Source organism: Anastrepha obliqua, chromosome 1 (genome assembly GCF_027943255.1).
Source record: "Anastrepha obliqua isolate idAnaObli1 chromosome 1, idAnaObli1_1.0, whole genome shotgun sequence".
Lineage (NCBI taxonomy): Eukaryota > Metazoa > Arthropoda > Insecta > Diptera > Tephritidae > Anastrepha > Anastrepha obliqua.
The window spans coordinates 84,173,039-84,190,770 of record NC_072892.1 but is presented as its reverse complement, the minus strand read 5'-3'; the positions used below and the strand labels follow the sequence as shown (position 1 = coordinate 84,190,770).

General features: G+C 37.6%; 1 long non-coding RNA gene across 1 annotated transcript in view; it reads right to left on the bottom strand.

Annotated features, from left to right (window-relative positions):
• Nucleotides 1–1,297: 1,297 nt before the first annotated feature.
• LOC129252983 (uncharacterized) overlaps nt 1,298–17,732 on the bottom strand; it is a 51,812-nt gene continuing 35,377 nt past the window's right edge. The window contains exon 3 of the long non-coding RNA XR_008583687.1: nt 1,298–1,534. This is a non-coding gene — a long non-coding RNA (uncharacterized LOC129252983). The remainder of the gene's footprint in view (nt 1,535–17,732) is intronic.

Sequence of the window (17,732 nt, the reverse complement as noted above, 5' to 3'; positions counted from 1 at the left end):
ATGTGACCAAGATCCGACCGTTAGTCGTCTTTCAGAGAATTTGAAAGGATAGGCTGATTGGCTGGCGTCACAGCATTTCGTTTACAAAAACACTGAGATTGTGTTGGTACTATAGTACGACCACTCATATTGCTTCGTTGCCATTTCCCTCCAGCTCAAGTACCACAACAAGTGTCAAGTAATCCATTTTATTCACCAATTTTTTTAAGTTATCAAAGATATATGATTTGACACGAATGGATGAAATGTAGAGCTAATTGTCGTAATTTGGGGAACAACATCAAGACGCACGCCATAAATAGGAGGAGGAGCTTGGCCAAACACCCAGAAAGGGTGTACGCGCCAATTATATAGGTATATATATATATATATATAATTGTCGTAATTGTATATCATTGGTGCCCGATATTTCTTTTATAGTGAAGGATATGAGTAAAGCAAGTAAAAAAAAATATTTACTATCATTCTTGTTTTATTAACAGATATGTAAAATTCTATGGTGACTCAGTTTTTATGCCTACCGAAGAGGCAAAATCAATGGCCCTACCAAATCGAAGAAATAACAGCTTAAAAATGGAAATAACAGCTTTAAAAACATGTATGCAAAAAACTTTGGACACTTGGCACGTCAACAAAGAACAACAACAACTATACAACGCAAAGCAACAACGATATGGTCAGCAGTTGCACTTCATTGCCCTTTATAGACTCGCGTGAACAATAATCAAAGATGTATTTGAAGAATGCATGCCCACATAAGGAGCATACATACCCATATGGCAACAGTGAAAAAGGGATAACAACTATAAAGAATAAAAAAATATGTTCTTCAAATGACCACCACAACTGTGAATAACGAGAAATCCAAACACGTAGATATGGTAGTCTATATAAATGCGAATTGGTATGAGTTCGAATATGGATTTAAATATGCATGTTCGAATAGAATTCTCGTTCTGCTCTCCCCTGCAATGGTCGCGTAGGGATATTGAAATCATTTTGAAGTACGGCAATCAAAAAAAAAAAAAATTACCAATGAAACAGCTACAAAAAACTTACAAAACTAAATCAAATGCGAGCGAGGTGTTGCCCCAACCGTACAACAAGCAGCCAGTTAAGTATAGCATTCCCATTATCCGCTGGCGCATATGTGTTTGTGTGCCGTTGGTGTTGTAAAAAGGAATACAACAAAAGCATCATCAAATGTACACCAGCGTTGGAGAGGGCCAGCTTACAAAATGCGACGTGTGTGTGATCTGACTGCAAGATAAAATGATTACCCTTTTTATTTTGGTGCGATTTTTTGTGTTCTTGCCTCACTCACTCCTTGACACCCATGACATATCCTGTTGGGATGATGTAGCCAAAACGTACTCTGCGCTGCTGGTCAGTAAGTTGGTTTTCGTGTGTTGTTGCGTTGTTGGTACACTTCAGCTGCATGGCCTTGTCGTGCTTACGTGTTTGCTTGGACACCGTCGTCGCCGTTGCTGCTTGTATTTCCTGTTGGACTTTTTCCGGCTGCCATTTACGAATACTGAAAAGATAGCAAAGAAATAATTTGAAATTTTGGTTTTTGCATAAGTCGGCTACTATGGCTTTTGTTGGCTTGTTAGTTGCTTTATTGCACTGAAAGACATTTAGAAGAGTACAGTGTATCGCAAAGTAATATTTTTTAGAAAATACAAAAAAATATTTCTGGAAAAGTTTTCATATTCTACATGTTGTAATTTTGGAAGACTTCGAAAAGGAAGGTCTTTTTTGTACCCTGTGCGGAATCGAGATAGATATAAACATATGTTCAACGAAATATCAGACTAAAACGAATAATATTCTTAGCCATATTTGTTCATCGGTCAAACTTGAGATAGCTTCACGTACTTTGGTATACCAGTAGAAATACTGTGTCACCCTTTCTGATAGCCGGAATTTTGGTAAATACGACAAAAATTATATTTTCCAAATTTTGTGTACGTATACTACCGGCCATCATAACAAAATGTGTTGGTGTGTAACTTCACTTCGGTAGGATTTTTCAAAACAAATGCCTAGATGTCGATAGTAAATTATTTCTATATGGTACCTTTTTTCTATGTCATCTTTGACATTTGTCTAGGTAGGTAGGTATATAAAATTGTTAGAGTACCACTCTGGCACTCCTCAAATAGCACTAAAGCGCTGTTTTGAGACCATCATGAGACCTCCAACAGTCAGATATCTATAGCTAGCTAGAACTGTTGATTTCATGGAGAAGATTGAGAAGATTTAGGTTGGCGCACTGCCCCTGGCTGTCGAAGAAAGGAGCGCCACTTAATCGCCTAGCTGCCAGACCCGGACATTTATAGAGAAAGTGCTCAACTGTTTCCTTCTCTGAAAGGTCCCCAAAGCTTCAGGAATGGGGGTTAAATGGTAAACCTAGCTTTTCCGCGTGTGTGCCGATTATCCAATGACCCGTAAACGAGTTTGGAAATTGAATGGCGCGAAGCCCCAAGGACTGTCTGAGTCCTTGGTATATTGTATTGCGGCCAAAGGGTTTTCGAAATAGCACTTGAAAAAATGGAGTTCCATCTCTTCTGCGCTTTCCTGAGAAATTATTTGTTCAATTCCCCTTTAACAACTGTCAGGGAGATGCCGATGACCGGGTAGGAGGCCCCTGAGGCCAACTCATGGCAAGCTCATCAGCATTTTCATTTCCCTCTATGTTCCTATGTCCTGGAACTTAAATAAGAGAAATTTTACTTGCACACCCAAGGGGTTTGATCTCTTCCTTATAGGTTCTATATAATTTGGTTCTACACCGTGGCGTCGTCAGAGCCTTGATCGTGGCTTGCCCATCGGAGAAAATGTTAACATTTCCCTCGTTCCCTAAGCATTTTGCACGCAAAGTTTGGATAACAAAGACTTCTGCCTGAAAAACACTAGCAGTATTCGGCCGTTTAAAGGAGGTATATAAGTTAGCTGATTTAGAGAAAACCCCTGCTCCGACTTCCGATTCCATCTTGGAACCGTCAGTGAATACAAAGGTGCAAGCTTCGGTGCAGATTTTCCCCTCGATCCAATCCTGCCCATTTGGAAAGATTGCTCCAGCCATTTGTCTAACAGATAGACAGATTCAAATTAAAGCGTGTTAAAATTATTGAAACGTATTATGAACATAGTCGACTCGTGATTTTTTTGATGGAAATAATCGTCCGAATGAGTCAACAATTCAAAGATTGGTGAAAAAATTTGAAGAAACTAATCTTTCCGAGGTTATAAAACAGAGGCCAAAACAAAAGCAGACCGCAAATCGGACGTCATGTTGAGAATATTGCTGCTGTAGTGCAAAGTGTTGCTGAACAACATCGATATCTCCAATTTTGGCATTCATCAATCGACTGTTTAGCGGATTTTACCTGTAATCGTGCTTATGGTGGGCATTTGTTGTAATTTTTCATCGTTTCATATATTACAAAAATTATGAAAACCAACCAAGCAACAATCAAAACAAAACATATAAATTATTTAATTAAGTTATTAAAAAAATTTAATGTTTTTATTTAGCTGTTCCACAATGTCAGATTTTTTTCCTCTAAATGCTATCCTTAAAAATTTCGAATACGTTTTATTGCAAACCTAGATGAAGCCACACCAAGAATAACAACAAAACAAAGAAACAGTTCGAATGAAAAATGTATATGTATATACCACACTGAAAGTCGACAATGTGGCAGCAACATCATCGCCAACACATTGTGCAACAACGCCTGGAAAGTACGAGCGTGATGATGAGTACGTTGATACTGACGTTTGGCCTGCTGCGAAAGGGGTGTGTGAAGACGAACAAGCCATGGTGATGATGTCGTATGCCGATAATGTGCGGCCATAAGGTAATGAAAATTTTATCAGATTTTATATTTGAGAGCAAGCAAAAAACCCAAAAAAAAAATGTACAAAAACTACAAAGCTTAGAAATAGGATGGGAGAGCATAAGCAACCATTGTGGTCAGCGGAGAAGTTGAAAGTGCAAAGGATTTGCGTTTTTGTGCAACACAGAACTCATTCAATCTTTTTTTTTAGTTTTGCTGCCAATTTCTGTTTCTTTTTTCTATGGCTTTCAAGTCGTTTGCGGGCGCGCAACTTCCGTTCGACCACAGCTTCCGACTACCGCCTAGTATCAGATATGTGGTGATAGGAGGTTATGCTATGTGATTGTGGCATAAATGACAAACGTGTCATAGGTATTTGGTTACTTATTGGAATTTGAATTACAATGCATAAAAACCGAATGAGTGACCAACAAAACATTGAACTGTAGTTGGGTGGGGCGAGGGCAATGGAAGAAGGATATTGCTTGTTTCATTTGATTGAAGGGTGAATGTCGTCAAAAACAAAATCAAAGTGAATGATCCAAGAAAGGGTGTCACAAATATGAAATTGTTGTATGTGGGGATCTAGAGATTTTGCAAGTGTTATGCGCGCATTGATTCCTTGCTTAGATGTTCCCCTTTTATTTACTGATTTTAATCAAATTTACTTTAATGTGACACGTTTTTAGCTTTGTACGGGCAACATATGTCTGTGATGAGCGCCATTTAAAGATTTACAAAGCAACACTGCGCTATGTACAAACACCTACATAAAAAAATATGTATTATAATTCTTTGCAAGTGTGCATGCACTTCAATTATAAATACAACACTTGTCAGCTGGCAACTTTTCAGCCATTGGAAATGCATAAAAATATAAACTTAATATGATTAAATTTGATTGGCCCCAAAAACAGGATGCCACTTTGTCGTAAGCGCCAATAAGGCGGAAAGCCAACAAAAAGAAAACTATTGTCCTAACAGTACAGCGTACAACTAATAACAATAAAAATGCACACACATGTAAATAATGTAAGTGAATTGAAATCTTATTAGTTCACATTTAAATATCCTGCGGCTGCCAGGCACTCGATTTCACCACTTCTTTTGCTCGTCGAGCAAGTTTTTAATTAAATTTCTTTGACAAATTGTATAACTCAATCAGAGCAGCGGTCAGAATAGTGACCGAAAGCAACATAATTACGTACGTACATATGTATGTGTGTATATGCTACTTGTGCCACATATGTGACACTTGTATTTGGCTGCGAGGCGTTAAATATGCAGCAGCGATCACTTGGCATCTCAAGATGTTCATGAATGCTTCGAAGTGGTGCTCCTTAGCAAGAGCAATAAAAGAAAATATATGTATGTGAATGTGTAAGTTCAGTCTAAGTTCATAGTCCTTACTAGCAACAGGCAATGCCTTTGCCTGCCTGCCTGTCCTCGTAGTCAACTTTGTCGGCGACAATAGTTTTATGCACAAAAACTTGCCCAAATTATTTACATACATACATACATATATGGTATAAAGACTTGTGTGACTACCATACCTCTGGCTAACTTCAGAGAAGTAAGATTGTACAATGAATATATTTATTTATAGACAATTATATTTGTTCGTACTCGTATACCTATGCACATTAGGGCAGCGCTTGTTTTATGATAACGACAGTTCAAGTCATTGTTATCATTCAAATTATATTTAAGCCTACAGCCATTGAATTACCCGGTTGATTTTTTAGATTTATATGATGGCAGTCAGCATCTCAATTACTTCTTGGCGAGTTTCTGCTTTTCCGACAAAAAATATCACTTATTGTTTTGAATACTGCATAGATTCTTTCTCGGCTCGTTTCCAGGTCGACTGTATTAACATTGACTTTGTGCAAGCCTTCGAGAAAGTTTCTCATAGAATCTGAATTAAAAAATTAGCTTGTTTTGGTTTTCATTCGGCTTTTCTGCAATGGATAAACTCTTATTTGTGCAATAAATGTTGTGTTGTAGCAATTTATGGTATTTCATCTCCTCCCTTCGTTACCGCTTCAAGTGTTCCGCAAATAAGTATCTTGGGACCGCTCGTATTTGTGTTACATATTTATTAATGATATCAAAAGTTATTTCTTATTTGTTAAATTTTTGCTTTATGCTGATGGCTTTAAGATTTTCTCAGTAATAAAGACTCAAGAGGATGTCATTAATCTTACTAAACTTTACACATCATTTTCTAGGCCTCATTTAGAATACGTCGTTTTTATTTGGACACCACGTAGTCAGTAAGCTATCAATAGAATCGAACGTGTGCATAAAATGTTTCTTAAATATCCCCTTCGGTCTCTGGAGTTCATTGTTCCCATACTATCATATTCTGCTCGTCTCGTGCTTATAGGTCTCAAGTTCTTAAAAATTCGTAGGTCTATACTTTGCTTGTCGTTTACTACTAATATTAATAGTGGAGACATTGATTGTCCCTACTTATTTGAGAGAATTCGATTTAATATTCCCCAGCGATCTCTTAGGAACCTCTACCCTTTTTAGGGAGAAAACTTTAAAATTAAATATGCCAGTGATGCTCCCTCCCATTACTTCCGTTTTATGTGAATTAAATTCAATTTATAACGATGTTCTGGATTTTTCTCTTTCAAGAAATGCTCTTTTGAATTTTATATTATAAAGTGTTTACCAATAAGAGTTGTTATTTTGATAGAAAGAAAAAGGCTATTTTTTATTCTACTGTGGGCAAAAAGTAAAGTGAATTTATTTGTCAAACTTCGCGGGGTTAAAATTTCGCTCTAGTTATTTTTTCATGAGTTGACAGCACTGTTAATAACATCTGGGCCAACTTTCATGTGAATGTCATTATCAGTAATATATTTACGCTTGTGTTTACCAAACGACCAAAAGTGCATTTTTCGATTTTTACAATGTCTGATTTGATTGAGCAGAGAAGTGCCATCAAATTTTGTTTGCAGAATGAAATTTCGGCTGCGGAAACGTTTAGCATGTTGCAGAAGGCATTTGGTGATTCGACCATGCCGCAAAAAATTGTTTATAAGTGGTACAAAGACTTCAGAGAGGGTCGAGAACGTGTTGATGACTTGGAGCGCTCCGGACGACCATCGACGTCAACAGATGACCAACACGTCAATAAAGTAAAGGAGTTAGTACTCAAAAATCGTCGGTTGACTGTTAAAGACCTTACTGATATGATCGGAATATCAGAAGGATCTGTGAAAACTATTTTGAAAGACCATTTGGGCCTACGAAAAGTCAAATCTCGTTTGGTACCGAAAACTCTCAATTTCTTGGAAAAAAGTCGTCGCGTTGATGTGTGTCAAACAATGCTTTCAGACTATCAGGACAAGCTCAAATGCATCATTACGGGAGATGAGACTTGGATATATGCTTACGACCCTGAAACAACCGACCAATCAAGCGAATATCGTGCTAAAGGCGAGGCCAGACCAAAAAGAGCACGTCAAAGTCGTTCAAAAATAAAGGTCATGGTGACAGTTTTTTTCGATTTTCGTGGTGTGGTGCACTATGAATTCCTTCCACCTGGCCAAACTGTTAATAAGGAATATTATTTGAGCATTATGCTTCGTTTACGTGAAGCAATTCGTCTAAAAAGACTAGAATTATGGGCCAACAACTCTTGGTTTTTGCATCACGATAATGCACCGTCTCACACAGCACTCGTTCTTCGTGAGCTTTTCGCCAAAACTTCCACGCATATCGTTCCGCAACCACCGAATTCACCTGATTTGGCTCCGTGTGACTTCTGGCTATTCCCAAAACTCAAGAGACCACTCCGGGGAACGCGTTTCGAGTCGATTAAGGAGATAAAAGCTGAATCGAAGAAGGTGCTGATGGCTATACCGGAAATGGACTATTTGGCATGTTTCGGGGATTGGAAAAATTGTTGGCGTAAGTGTATTTCATCGAGAGGGGATTATTTTGAAGGGGATGAAATTGATTTACAAGAATAAATAAAGATTTTTCATTTTACAACCAAATTCCCTTTACTTTTTGCCCACAGTAGTATAAAGGATCGGATGTTTATTTCATTACAAAGAGGAAGGTTTGCCGTTAACAGTGGAAAATAACATCAGGTAAATAACCAACACCACCATGTTTACAGGATATTATCCTTTTCATGAAATTATCCATAACCGAATTGCAAAGTGACTGCCCTATGTCTTCGATAGCCTCACGAATTCCATCTTTGTGGTCTTCAATCGACCCTGGGCTGTTGACGTAGACCTTCTCTTTCACGTGGCCCCAAAGAAAAAAGTCAAAAGGTGTTAAATTACAAGATATTGGAGGCCAATTGTGATGACCACTTCGAGAGATAACACGGTCCGGAAACTTTTCCCGTAAAACATCAATGGTTTCGTTGCTTGTGTAGCACGTAGCGCCGTCTTGTTGAAAATAACATCAATACCATCCAATTCCGGCCATAAAAAATAGTTAATCATCTTTCGATAGCGCAATCCAATTCAAAATAACCCTTTACATTACGAGATGAGTTTGACTTTTTCATTTACTCATGAATATGACTGGTCTCCAAGTGCTATACGTATGTCTTCTAAACTTGATCTGCAAAATTATTTTTGAATAACTTTTTTACTTAATAAAAATAAGAATTTTGAGTAATGGAAATCTTTATTTGGATTTATTTGTGTTAGGTGGAAATATCCATTGAACGGCTGCCGCTAGTGTTGATACACATTTATACCCGTTTTAATGCGTTTCTTTTGACTTTCCACAAGATTTCCAGCGATAAATGTTGCCATTACTGCAAGTACTCTCTTTAAGATCTGCGATTGTCTGTTCGATTGTTTGACTTGTTGGCAAAATCGTCTGCGACTTCAAATAGCCCCAAAGAAAGAAATCCAAAATAGTTAAATCCGGCCATCTTGCTGGCCCGATGCACATGCCGTTTCAATAACAGGAGATTACGCAATCAGCAAACACTTCCTTCACAACACGCCGTGATGTGTGTGCGGTTGCACTGTCTTATTGAAACTACTTATACATGTTCATCAAGCCACGCTCATCCAATTCTGGCAGTAAGAACTTGTTTATCATAACCCTGTAGTGTTCACCAGTAACAGTGACCGTATTGCTGATGACGTCCTCGAAAAAAGACTGCCCAATCACCCTTCCCATGTGAACGTCGCATCCTTTTGAGATTCTGAGTGGATGTAATGGCTCTTTGTGTATCACACGCGGATTTTCAGTGCTTCAGGAACAAAGATTTTGCTTATTGTTTAAATGGGCCTCGTCCCTTATCATGATTTACGACACAAAAATCGTCGCTTCGTGTTTGATATTGAAGATGGCTTCATAGTAATTCACACGCGACTAACGGTCAGCATGCATTAACTGAGGCACTGTTCGTACGTTCTAGGGGAACGTGTGTAAGTCTTTCATTTAAATTCGGTGTAGGGTCAGCCTGGTGATACTTAATTGCGTAGCCCACCGTCTGGGTGAAGGTTCTTCTTTTTCACTGGCATCGACAGCCACAGCCGCAATAGTCTCGGCCGAACGACCAATCTGGCGGCGGCCACGTACTGCAAGGTCTCGTGAGGTTCCAGTATATTCGAATCGATCAGCTAAGCATCGGAGTATTACCGCTGCGTCAACTTAACTGACCGATTATTCTTGCACGCCCTTGCGTGCATTGCTTATCTGTTTGTATACTGGAGCTGTCTAGTATAAAAAATGATTGACGGTTGCAAAAATTATAACATCTTTTGATGGGATGACTAATTTTCCCCAATTCTTGGTGGTAGCTTTCAGGAACTGCCTTTATTCAGGCTATATTAGTGTATCCAAGGTCAATGGGACCTGCTATCATATCAACATCCAGGTATATCACCATCCATGTTGAAGAGGGCAATAATGTCAACGAAACTGACATATTTTCTTATTTAGAGAGTAGTTAAGGCCAATTGTGACACCTGTAACACCTTTTTTTGGAAAACCCTTTATTTAGTGCCCTACTGGATGTTTTAGAAATAGTTAGTACTAGTTCTTTTGACTGGCCCTACATCCTAAATGTATGTATTACATCAGGTTCTATTTAACCTGGATGTTCTCGGCTTTAGGTTGGGAATTGATTGAAAGACAAATTGTGTCATTCAATTTTCCTTTTAATAATATCTGCGACATGAGCATTTTTGAATTCATTCGGATACATTTGATCTCGATGAAAGATGTGTAGTAAGGCCTTTGCCAAGACAATAGAGTTGCACGAGATATGCTCTGTGGCTTCATCATACTCCAGAGAGATGTTATACTCTGTCTCATTCCCAGTATGAATTTTAGAGATGGTAATTTAAGTAATAGTTGGTTTTCTGACAGAGCCAACTATTTTCATTATGTCTACTTTACGCATGTTGTACAGTTTCTTATTGTAGGTTAAACGTATTATAAGCCTTTTGGCTTGACGGAGTTTATCTGCGATTTCCCAATGGGTAATTCTTAGAGTATTCTCCCAACTGTTTACCCTGCCATTAACTTCTGACAAGTTGACACAACAGAATGGTTCTGAACCATGAAAATCTGCTGTCAACCCTGCCCTAGTAAGTTCATTACCTTTTATTGCAGAGTGGCCCGAAGCCTAACAGAGTACAATTGTATTTGTTGTACTAAGCCTTGGCTTAGGTTGTTAAGGCATGCGTGCACTAGTCTCAATTCCAACAGAATGTAAAGCGATTGATGTCCAACTAGTTTACTCGGGCTGCCTATTTAAATCAGAATATTTGTTACGAGGGGGAATAATTACTTTTGTTAACTTCATCTTCTTATTATTTGTGTTTAGCGCAGTAGCCGCCGAATTCAACAAAACTCGCCAATCGTTTTTTCCTCGTACTAGCAGGCGCCTAGTAGATATGTCAGTGAAGCCAAATAACTCTAAAGCTTCGTACTTCAAAACATAACTATCAGAGAAGTGCGAACCGAAGGCGAGTGCGCTAATAGTTTGCTTGATGGCAAGACGTACTTCGTTTTGCATTCGTCTAATTACCAGACCCGCTTGATTTATATAGTGTAGAGAACGCAGAAGTAGTGGCCTGGTTGTTAAGGCCGATCATATCATTCTTTTTGGCACATACTAGCAATCATATGCTCCTTCACTCGTTAAATTTCACCTCACACAAAGTTGAAAACGAGCATTTTTAGTTGTTCTTATAGCTGCCAGAAATCAAAACTTTTTAGATAGTGAGTTCTACTTGAGCCACAATAGACTTTCAAAATCACCTTAGAAAAGCATGGAACTCTAATTATGTACTGAAAATAAAATATGCTTGAGCAAAAAGAAAGAACTTAGAAAGGTTCTCAAATATATTATTAAAAAACTACGGTGCCAAACATACTAAGGATACCGTTAGTCTATTTTAGATTTTTAAATTTTTTATGTGAAACTGAGATAACAAGTTTTTACGAGCTCTATACATTCTCCATCCACTTAAGTAGCACCCTACTATACAAATATTCCATTTTCGTGCACCCAAAATTAACATCCTGTTTTGCAAATGTCCTTTCGGTGCTTCTAGATTCACATATGATTGCCTGCCTCCATTGCCATCTAATAAACATTCAACAGTTGCACATACATATATACAGTTTAGATCAGTTTCGTGCATGGAGTCTTGTGTGTGTGTGTGCTCTATCACAAAGTAAAAGTTTTCGCCCGACAGCTAAATTCTCTCATCATCAGTGTTATTCACATTGTTGCAATGAATGACTTTTATGCACATTCCATACACTCGCACATGCATACTTACGAGAACAAGCGTGCTTCAAAATATTCACACTTGCTTTTAAGATGCTTTTCCAGTTGCATTTTGGTTATGCTCAAGTGTATATGTGTTTGCGTTGATTTTGCAAACAGGACATTCCTTTTACGCTCGACTTCTTTCACTTGAGTACTTAAGACATTTGTTCGCCTGCTTGACCACACATGCACCCACACACAAGTATGCACTCACTCACACACCTAATAGACTTGTCAGCAACTCTATTGATGTACACTTGATTTCCGGCGCTTTGACGTACTCGGCGCCTGACTTGCACTCAAAGACGTGGACTTGAATGTTGAAAGGGACATGAAAGGAGCTTAGAGGTGATTAGTAGTATTGGATACTGAAACTTTAGTGAAGTATTATTTCTTCTCTTTGGTTATATCTTTGATTACCTGTCCAAGAATAACTTCTCAAAATGTTTCAACTTGTATCAATACTTGGTTCTAATAAGTTATTTAAGTTATCTATAGCACATACAGTCTGTGTCCGAAGAAAATAACCGGTTTTTTTGTAACTTCAGGATATATTTCGTTCTGATTTTTGCTGCTGCTTAGTCCCACTCAAGGGCAACGAAGCCAGTGCTAACTCAGGTTAGTGTCGTTCGAAACTTTCCCGTAAACACAACCAAACAAAAATGGGTTAGATTTTTATGCATGAATTCGAAAGGACCGAAATTATCTTACGCCGCGACTGCAAATGTAATTAAAAAATAAAAAAAGTTTGTTGTGATGCGGAATCAGCGGTTTAAGGTGTACAAAACTGGCCTTCCCAGTCCCCAGACGCCAACCCCATTGAAAATGTGTGGGAACTATGAAAACGCATCTTGCCGGAAGGCCAGCCCATGATTTAAGGGGTAACACCACTCTACACGCGTAAAATAAACACGATTTTTAAAGAATTTTTTTGTATAGAAGGAAAGTTAAAACAATCATTCTGATTTGGGAAGTTATTACTTATATACTAAAATACAAAACTACAAAGTTTGATCGAAAAATTTTACAAAATGGCGGCATTGGAGACATTTTTGTAATGTGGTTTCTCTTGAAGGAGCTCCGCGGCACGCAGCACAGAGGGTGCAAATTTTAATCTGGAACAAAGAAACATTTTTTTTCTTAATCTAGATAAGAATAGCTAGAGAAACACGTAGGGGATTTAAAAAATATTTATTTTTGTGGAATTAGCAAGCATTTGAAGGAAAAAACTCTATTTTGGACTAAAAAAACGGCACTTAAATAATTATAACAATCGTTTAAATTAATCTATCGAAAATCACCTACGCTCTTCTCTTAAGAAGGTTATTATACAGACGTAGTGAAAAACCTGATTAAAAATATTTAAAATTGTTTGAGTTATGCTGAGTGCCAATTTCAGAAAACGTGTTTTGAGAAAAACGCGTTTAAAGTTTGGAAATTTGGAGAAATCGTTAGGTAGCAGTCACTAACGCTTGGTTAAAAGCTTAAAATATTTATGAAATAAACTTCGGTAACGTATAAATCTTTTTGTTCTGTATTTTAAAAGGTTCAAAGAATTGTTTAAGCTTATAAAAAAAAATTATTTTTTGAAATTTCTACAGTGGTATTACCCTTTAAAACAACTCGTCGTTTGTCGACGAGCTACGCAAGAAAAACTGGTTCAAAGCATGAAGAAGATGGTAGGCTATACTCGACAACGATGAAAGCTGCACGGCTTACTTTCATGTAAGAAAATTTTAAATATACAATATATTTTTTATACTTAATAAATAATCGCGGTTCCTTTTTTCTGACCCAGACTTTATATCGTGTTTTCAGCATCGCAGGATACTTTTTGGATAGTTGCGTACACGAGGATTACCTTTTATACAAGCATTTTGCGCCAATACTGAAACACAGTAAAATAATAATGAAAATAGTTTTATTGTTTTCCATCTTATAGGCCAAATGAATTTTTATATTCACTGAAAAAAAAAATACAGATAGTAAGTGAAAACGTCATTCGTAAGTTTATGCTAAGCAATACCAAACCTTTCGATAGAAATATCGCAAAATTTAAAATTGAACCCTAAGGTATGAACCAATGTATAAAATTGCAAAGTTGATTACCCCCACAAAACGATGATGCAGACTGGGGCGGATGCAGCTCCATATATGTAGTTTTGTGAACTTCGCATCAATGTCAAGTCTTAGAGCCTAATATTGGAAGAGGTATTGGAAGAAGATCTTACAATCGTCTTCTTAAGATCTTACAATCTTGTACATACTTCTCGAATTTTTCTTGAATAAAACTTTGGCTAGTCGTAATGATTTACATCCATTGTCAAGAACCACTGACGTACCCGGTGAGTAGATTCCGTGCAAGCTCAGTGAAGGTTCTTTAGATATTTACAGTCACGACTAAAGGGTTTTCCAATAAGAGGTGCTATTTCCGTAAAACATCAACGGCTTCGTTGCTTGTGTGGCACGTGGCGCCGTCTTGTTGAAAATAAACGTTGTTCTGATCAATACCATCCAATTCCGGCCATAAAAAGTCGTTAATCATCTCTCGATAGCGCAATCCATTCACCGTAACTGTGGTTCCAGCTTCATTTTCGAAAAAGTAAGGTCCAATGACTCCACCGGACCATAAACCGCACCAAACAGTCACACGTTGAGGATAGAGAGGCTTTTCAACAAGAACTTTTAGATTTTCTGAGCCCCAGATATAACAATTTTGCTTGTTCACGAATCCACCGAGGTGTAAATGGGTGTCATCACTCAAGATGATTTTTCGATGGAGTCCGGATCATTTTCATGCAATCAGCAAAGACACGACGTTGTTGATGATCGGCCGGCTTGAGGTCTTGTGTTAACTAGACTTTATAAGCCTTAACACCAAATCGTTATGCAAAATACGGTGTAATGACGTTTATGGAATGCCTAATTCCGAAGAACGACGAGGAATGAACAAACTTGGGTTTTCTCCGACACTTTCGGCTACAACAGCAATATTTTCGGCTGTTCTTGAGCGAAATACACGGGTTTTATTCTTTACATCACTAACTTGTCCTAACAGTTCGAATTTTTTCACCAATTTCTGTATAATGGTCCGACAAGGTGATTCACGATGACCCAAAAATGTTCGAGTTTTACTAACTGTCACTACCAAATTTTCACCATTTTTATAGTGAATTTAAATAGTTTCAATGCGTTGTTTAAGCGTGTATCGTTCCATTTTTATTAATGGCGTAGTTTCTACTTGTAAAATATCAAAAAATGACAGCTTCAAAAGTGACATCTACCAAAATAGTGGGATATTCAGAATAATACCTGTTTTTGGAAAACCCTTTATAAAGCGCTCAACAACTTAAAAAATTAACTTGAATAAATGGAGTTGGTTTTGTTTTAAAACATCTTGGTATATAAGATTTTCATTTTTGAACTCTCATCAGAAGTTTACATAATTTCTCGCTTGAAAAAAAAAAACCGGGGGTTCAGGAAAAAACCCATGCTGGGTTTTCTGACACACTAAATGTTGCAGCTCATTTCTAAAAGATATGTAGATATTTAAAGCGTGAGCATAAACATGACCTCCTTGGCTTTCAAAAACTTTTCCTTTCCGACTTGGAGGATATTTTGGGGAGATTCAGATGCCTTTAAGTCTTTAGTATGAAATTATTTGCAATATGAAGTCTAAGGAATGGTCAAGCTCTGGAATTTTGCCGAAAAGATACAAAGCCAGAGTATATATATGTATAAAACTCATTAACAATTCTATGAAGGAAAAAATATATGAGAATGGAAAACAATTTGTAGATAAAATTGCATTAATTCATGTGATTTAAACACGATTCCCCCTAAACTATCGTAAATCACTTCGTGACTATTCCAAATTAAATTTTTGAAAGCAGGGGTATTTCGAAAGATGCACATAGATGTTGTTTTAAAATAAAACATGTAAAAATTGTAATTCTTTTAGATTTCACTATTTTTATTCAAAATACGCCTCTTAATAATTATACGTGAAAAATTACGCCAGTTATATGTCCACCATGAGCACGTTTGCGGGTAAAATCCCCCATTCAGTCAATTAATGAATGCCTAATTGTTGAGAACGTCGAGGTATTGACGCTGAAGGTGGTTCAGCAACAGTCTGCGCCGCAGCAGCAAAGTTCAGTCGTTTGTCTGCCAGTCCTTTTCTATCTGTAACAGAACCAGTTGCTTGAAAACATGATTTATGTACCACGCCATTTGCAAAAATTATAAATCTTTCGGTAGGGGGATTAATTTTGCTTGTATTAACCTTGTATTAGCACATATTTCGAAAACAAATTATGTTTTAACGCTGTTAAACAAATTTTAGTTCTGTGATTTAATTTTTTACGTAAATTCTTTCTCTTTATAAGAAAGAGTTTACTGGCACTGTGGATATTTTATGTGTCAATTCCTATTGTATTGTTTCAAGGGGAATCACATTCAATAGAGACAAAAATAAGCCAATTTGTGTATACCAATATACAGGTAATCAAATAAATACTTAAAATAAATACACAAAAAAAAAAAAATTCGAATATAAAAACGAAAATCGCCAAAAGCAAAATTACAAACGGTGTGGCCGGGTCAAAGGTGAATTGAGAATGTCTCCAGACGAAATCAATTTCGCTCCAATGCATTACATTGCGGCATTCATTCATTGTCCTGCCACGCATAAAATTTAACCACTGCCAGCGGTGAGTATTGAATTTCAAGCAGCTGTGCGGAATCACTTGGCGCTGCTCTCAATTGGCAATTGTTTCATTCACCCATGCTGCCATTCATTGTTTCACTTTAAAGCGGTGGCCAAATTCAAATGGCAAAAGAACCTGTTCAAGACGATGGGGGTGGCGGGGTAAGAGAATCACCGAAATTACCATAGAATCATTGCAAACGTAATCAGCAGCAACAACAACGACAGTTACAAGTAGAAATGAAATAGCAATACTGGGAATAACAATTGTAAACTGAATCCGAAGCGTAACAAGTCCCAAAGTGCGGGCTAAAATAAAAGTTGATGCAAATGCGTTAGCGTTGGCTAACCCGCATCCCTTTGGAATTCTCAGTATAAATAGCAGATGAAAGAATCTGCAGGGAAATTCAATTGAGTCGAATGTTCTTGGACTATTCAAATAAAGTGAGCAGGTTAGTGCCCGGAAGGTGGACGCGTACCTGATGAGGTCCAATTGCCGTGAATAAAGAAAGAAAAAAAATATAAAATACATTTGCAAGAAACAAAAGTGAATTAAGTGAGTCGTCGTAGAAACAATAAAAAGGAAAAGTTGCTCAATTTATGCGACAGTGGATTGTGATTTTCCGCCTGCGAAATAATACCAAAGAGAAGGGAGTTTATGTTTGGTAGTATGTAGTGAGAACGACGGCAGGTGACTCAGGGTTTGAACAGAAAAAAAACTAAAAATAAAGAAAACTTTTATGACAACCTTTCCGAAAACTTTTACACTTTTGAATTTTCTATCAGCGCACAGAAAGAATGAGTAAAATTTAAATTTAGCATAAAAAGTTTAGTTTTCCATCTGCGACATTGCAAAGCCTACAACGCTGCCTGCCTGACCGTCTATTTCACATAATATGCTATGAAATGCCATTTTAAATGCACGCACCTAAACGGAAGTCATTTCGGACATGTTTTGTCGTTGCGGAAGGGCCTTTAATATTCGTCCCGCACCACTCCTCTGCGTTTCAAATGTACACCGTCGGTCGTCGGTGGCTTGCGTTGCGCGTCCATGTATCGCTTCCAATTTTGGTCAGCTAACCAGGCTAACCACGTGGCCACGTTGCCGCTGCCGTACGCCAAGTCCGATTCCGATTCAACTATGAGGATGTTGTAATTAATTTAAATTTCCGTATTTTCCTGTTATGCGCAATAAAATTTGCTGCTCATTAAAAAAAGTATAATTCCTTCTCTTTGCGCCTATGACAAATGATTGTCCGCCCTGACTGAGTGTAAGTGACTTTATGTTTGTGTGTATGAGTATTAACTAAAATGTATGCCATGTGGCTGTTGGCAGGCGGAAATGTTGAACATTTTTCATGCAACCAACGCGGAAATAATAATGAACACGCACTGT